This window comes from Hyla sarda, chromosome 4 (assembly GCF_029499605.1).
Source record: "Hyla sarda isolate aHylSar1 chromosome 4, aHylSar1.hap1, whole genome shotgun sequence".
Classification (NCBI taxonomy): Eukaryota; Metazoa; Chordata; class Amphibia; order Anura; family Hylidae; genus Hyla; species Hyla sarda.
In genome coordinates this window covers 64,540,966-64,547,082 of record NC_079192.1, presented here as the reverse complement: position 1 = coordinate 64,547,082, position 6,117 = coordinate 64,540,966, and the positions used below count along the sequence as shown (strand labels likewise).

At 45.0% G+C, this 6,117-nt stretch overlaps 2 non-coding genes across 2 annotated transcripts; both read right to left on the bottom strand.

Annotated features, from left to right (window-relative positions):
• Positions 1-3,107: 3,107 nt before the first annotated feature.
• Positions 3,108-3,179, bottom strand: TRNAA-UGC (transfer RNA alanine (anticodon UGC)). Its single transcript has one exon. It is a non-coding gene; the product is annotated as a tRNA-Ala (tRNA).
• An 805-nt stretch (positions 3,180-3,984) lies between these two features.
• On the bottom strand, positions 3,985-4,056 carry TRNAA-UGC (transfer RNA alanine (anticodon UGC)). The gene has a single exon. It is a non-coding gene; the product is annotated as a tRNA-Ala (tRNA).
• Between the last annotated feature and the right edge of the window lie 2,061 nt (positions 4,057-6,117).

Here is a 6,117-nt window from a genome sequence, read left to right as displayed (position 1 = left end):
ACGAATATTCGTCCATATATTCGTGAAATATCGCAAATTCGAATATGGCCTATGCCGCTCATCACTATTCACTACTGAGAGAACACCACGCTTGGTAAATGACTTGTCTGCAGAGCGGACTTGAAAGCTGAAGGTGTCCTTTGATAAGTCCCATCGTAGGCCCAGACTTCTCTGTTCAGGTGGCATGTCCATCCCCAGGATTAAGTCTTTAAACCCTATGGCATGATCATCAGGTTGAAAAGGCTTTCATAACGGCAACACTATTAAGGCAATCTTGTGTAGTCTGAGGTTAGCCAGAGAGCATACTTTCTGTCCTTTGGAGCAGATCTATGGCTTCATCTGTAGGTAAAGCCTTAAGTCCATCGTTAACATAAAAGTCTCTCTCAACGAAGTGTCGAGCATCCACGCCATACTCCTTTTCTCCATAAAGGGTAGTCCTACTCAAACCATATGTTGCAACAGTGGGTGAGGGACTATTTCCGAAAACATGTACTTTCATGCGATATTCCATTATCTCATTGTCCATGTTGTTGTTACGGTGCCACAGAAACCTTAGAAAGTTCCTATGCTCTTCGCGTACAACGACCAGAACAAGTTCTGAGCCTCTATGCCAAAGATCTCAAAGAATTTAGGCTTAACCAGGGATCTGTTGCTCAGTTCATCTATTATGGAATACATCTTCGTAGCTTTCTCAGGATGGTCCTTTGGGTATATCTTGACTAGGCATATCTTGGCACAGCATTTGTGATCCAAGCCCTCTCCACAGACTTCTGTCTATGAAGAGAAAACATTGAGGGACATGTATCAATAATGGTGTAGCAATGTGTGATTTTATGTATGTTTTTTTGCGACAAATGGTGCGTTTTTGCGCCAGATTTATCATTTTTTCACAAACCACTTGTTAAATTTGGTGCAATTGATGCGCCTATAAAATGCGCAGAATCCTGCCCCAGGATTCCAGGCAACATTTTCTGGCTGTGTTGTAGCAGCTGAAACTTGTTAATTCTCCACTTGGATTTTGCCCTGCTTCCCAAAGGTACTGTATTTTTCATCCTATAGGACGCACCGGCGTATAAGACGCACCCAATTTTTAGGGGCAAAATCTAAAAAAATAAAGATTTTGAACCCAATAGTGGTCTTCAATCTGCGGACCTCCAGATGTTGCAAAACTACAACTCCCAGCATGCCCGGACAGCCGTTGGCTGTCCGGGCATGCTGGGAGTTGTAGTTTTGCAACATCTGGAGGTCCGCAGATTGAAGACCACTGCATAGGAGGTAATACTCACGTGTCCCCGCCGCTCCGGACCCGTCACCGCTGCCCTGGATGTCGCTCCATCGCTGTCTCTGTGTCCCCGTCGCTCTGGAACATCTCTGCTGCCGGCCGGGTATCCTCGCTCTCCGTCGCCGCCATCACGTCGTTACGCACGCCGACGCACGTACGCGACGACGTGATGACGAGGAAGGAGAGCACCGGCCATACAGGGGATCCCTGAACGGAGAAGACACTGAGGAGGCAGGTAAGGTCCCTCCCAGTGTCCTGTAAGCACTAACCCGGCTATTCAGTCGGGCTGTTCGGGACCGTTGCGGTGAAATCGCGGTCCCGAACAGCCCAACTGAACAGCCGGGTTAGTGTCACTTTCCCTTCAGACTCGGCAGTCAGCTTTGATCGCCACGTCTGAAGGGTTAATACAGCGCATCACCGCGATCGGTGATGTCCTGTATTAGCTGCGAGTCCCGGCCGTTGATGTCCGCAGGGACCGCCGCGATAGGGGTGTATTCGCCGTATAAGACACACCGACTTTTCCCCTCCAGTTTTGGGGGGAAAAAAGTGCGTCTTATACGGCGAAAAATACGGTAAATCTAACACAGGTAGTTCCTTTTTCTAATTTAAAATTCTGTTCCTAGGTGTGATAAATGTTTGACTGGGATAAATGTTTCTTTTTACCTTAGCTAAACATCATTTTTTTTTTTTTTTGCATTGTGGTCCTTTTAAACAAGCGCTTTTTTCTTTTCTTTACATGGGTTAAGGTTTTTGTTTTGTTTGTGAACTTGAAAACAGTCACGTACTAAGACATTGGTAAGCCACTTTGTTTGGCCTATGTTCTACCTTGTAATGTTGTTTAGCTACTTTCTGTGTCACTTTTTTCTTGGTGCAAGTTTGCGACCTAACGGGCATGATTGCGCCCAAAAATGCGCCGAAACAAAAGTCGCAAATGATGAATTTCATACCAAGGCATGATTGTAACTGAAATGACGACTAACAAAGTGAAATCAGTGATTTTGTTCTAAACCATTTGGCGCAAACATCTGTTGCAAAAAATAACATAAAGGAAAAATTGCGACAAATCACAGACAAAAAAAAAAACAGGGTAAAAAGCTTCATACATACCCCTCATTATCTTTGGCTGGAGCATGACTTTGTTGCTCTCTGCCATGATTTGAGCAAGAGGGGGAGGTAGGTAGCTGCTGTAGTTGTCTGGAAGTAGAGTAGGATACATAGCTGTAACATGTCTGTTGCTACTGCATTCTGGGCACTTGGTGACAAGAGTCTTTAGCTCTTCGGCTGCCCCCTGGGCAACAGGGGAACGTGCCTTTAGGTTCCACCTTGGGTTCAGCACCGCATCTTGATTTCCACGCCCAGAGGCGGCATGCAGACTTTCGTGGGCATTCTTCACGCTCTTTTCGCTGACTTCATTAACCCTTGCAGGGGCTGTACAGACTGTGTGGCGCAGCATGGACGGACTTTACACATGACAGATACAGACTTGATTCTTTCACAGTGGCAAACAATAAACTTTTCTGTCATGTATGGGTAGGGAAGGAGTGCACACTATTCTCGCCCGCTCCCCTATCCCTGCCTACTTACGTACTTGCCCTAAATGACAGGTCCGTAACCACGAAGACAGTCCCTTCCTGAATATGTGAGGGGCGTAAAGTCAAAAGAATAAACTACAAAGAAACTGACTATGTCCGGGATCAGTGCTAATACAGGCAGACTAACAAAAACACACACATATACCTAAACACACACACAATAGTCCAGAGTCAACTGGAAACAAGGTGCTTGGAAACTAGCTAGTTCATCTATAAATATCTCTTACAAAAGCTGGAGATGCCGGGGATTGAACCCGGGGCCTCATACATGCAAAGCATGCGCTCTACCACTGAGCTACATCCCCTTCTGTTTCTATAGTATGTTTGAATTTTTGGCAATCGCAGAATCGGGATTTCCCATGTAAGCAATGTAGAGCTTTTGTGTCCATACCCATAGGACATCATAATTATACTGTTTTCTGATGACCACGGCTGTGCAAGTCCACAATCTTTCTAAAATGCAGCAAAAACACCATCACCTGTATCCTTTGTTTATTTTTTTTAAGCATTTCTGCTAGGTATACCCGTATCCTTTGGCTTGTTTCTTTTAAAGGTGTCTTTTCCTGCTTTCAAAACAGAAAGCAGGAAAGCAGAAAGTAGAAAAAAAGCGCTGTACTACTGAGCTACATCCCCTTCCGTTTGGCAATCGCAGAATCGGGATTTCCCATGTAAGCAATGTAGAGCTTTTGTGTCCATACACCTAGGACATCATAATTATACTGTTTTCTGGCGACTAGGGCTCTGCAAGTCCACAATTTTTTTTTGAAAACTCAGCAAAAATACCCTCACTCATGATTGAAATATACATTCTCCTTCCTCCCATTTGCGTACTAGTATATTTTTTAAGTATTTCTACTACGTATACCTGTATCCTTTGGTTTGTTTCTTTTAAAGGTATCTTTTCCTGCTTTCAAGACTTGGAGATGCCGGGGATTGAATCCAGGGCCTCATATATGTGAAGCCTGTGCTCTACGACTGTGCTACACCCCCATGATGCACTGCTTTTTCAGCTTCGATTGAATGCCGGAAGACACGATTGACTAAACCAGCTAACAAAACATCAGTTTCCAAGCATCTTGTGTAAGTTCATCTATAAATATCTCTTACAAATGGAGATGCCGGGGATTGAACCCGGGGCCTCATACATGCAAAGCATGCGCTCTACCACTGAGCTACATCCCCTTCTGTTTCTGTACAACTTTGAATTTTTGGAAATCGCAGAATTGGGATTTCCCATGTAAGCAATGTAGAACTTTTGTGTCCATACCCATAGGACATCATAATTATACTGTTTTCTGATGACCACGGCTGTGCAAGTCCACAATTTTTCTAAAATGCAGGAAAAACACCCTCACTCATGATTGGAATATACGTACTCCTTCCTCCCATTTGCGTAGAAGTAAATTTTTTAAGCATTTCTGCTAGGTATACCTGTATCCTTTGGTTTGTTTCTTTTAACAGCCTTCGGGTGTCTGGGCATGCTGGGAGTTGTAGTTTTGCAACAGCTGGAGGCACCCTGGTTGGGAAACACTGCCATAGCAAACCTTCAGGAGCTGTCCAGCGCTCCGGAACTCAGCTCTGGCCACGTTAGGGTTAACAAACTCCCAGCGCGTCAGGCCCGATGCTGACATCACTATGGCACATGCGCAGATGATCCTCCGGAGCGAGGACCAACTGCGCATGCGCCCATCACGGCATCCGATTCGCCGAAAGCAGCCCAATCCGCATTCAGCTTAGAAGAAGCTGAAAGTAAGGAGGGTGCGCGCTGATGACGATCGAGGATTCCGGCGCGCGGGAGGCGGGCACGTATGGAGCGAGGGGCAGGCCGGCCTCCAACACACCACCCTCCACGGTGACGTCCCGATGGCAAGATGGCGGCAGAAGAAAAGAAACAAAGTGGTCGAGGCAAGGCAGGAAGCAAATGAAGAAACCAGCTTCCGGGTCTGGAAAAAAGGTAAGTAAAACACCACATACAGAACCGTTAGCAACATGAAAAAAAGCCATAATAACATATAGCCACAGAACTAACTAACTGCCAAAAGTAGGTTAAAGCAGTGGAGAACCCCTTTAATTTTTTAACAGGGATCAATTTATGTGAGCGGGTAAAGCGCTAAAAATGTATCCGACAGTAATAAAAATGTAGTGTGTGTGTGTGTGTGTGTGTGTGTGTTTTTTTCACTTATTTTTTTTTTTTTACATTTTTTAGGTAGTACTACTACTCCCAGCATGGAACACACTGTTCCATGATGGGAGTAGTAGTTACCTGTACTTATTGACAGATTGCCCGTTGCGATCCTCCTGTATAATGTATAGATGCGGCGGCCGCTCTTCTCTGGTCCCCTGCACTGACGTATATATACACATATTCATATTTCCCGCAGAGAGCTGTGATTGGTCAGATGGTTCCAGCCAATCACAGCTCTCTGTGAGAAACCAGAATGTGCGGCGTGCAGGGGGACCATAGGAGAGCGCCGGCCGCTGCATCTATACATTATACAGGAGCATCACAGCGGGTGTCAGGAGTGATACCCACAGTGATCTTTCCTTAACTACAAGTACTACTACTCCCAACATGGAGTACACTCTGCCCCATGCTGGGAGCTGTAGTACCTGCATAAATAGACAGATCGCAGCGAGTGTCAATAATTACACTTGCTGAGATCTGTCTATTAATGAAGGTACTACAGCTCCCAGCATGGAGCAGAGTGTGCTCCATGTTGGGAGTAGGAGTACCTGCAGTTAAGGACACATCACAGTGGATGTCACTACTGACACCTGCTGTGACCGTCCTGTCTATAGCAGAGATGCAGAGCGGCTGTATACATCACTCGCATCCCTGCTCTGCACTATACTCCGAGCTGGCCACTCATTCATTCATCTTTTCCTCAGAGCTGTGATTGGCTGAAACCATCCGGCCAATCACAGCTCTGGGCGGAAAATATGAACTGCCAGTGATGTGAATAGTGCAGAGATGTGAGCGCTGTATAGAGCCGCGTCTCTGCTATATTTTGGAAGATCGCATCGGGTGTCAGGTACTACTACTCCCATCATGGAACAGTCTTGTTTCATGCTGGGAGTAGTAGTACTACATTAAAAAATGTGGAGAAAAAAGAGAAAAAAAAAGAGTTAAACACACACACTTTATAAAAAAATGTATTTAAAATTTTGTTATAAAAAATAAACATTTAGTTCAATATATTTTTACATCCCTACTGCGTCCTTTTTTTTTAAAATTATTTATTT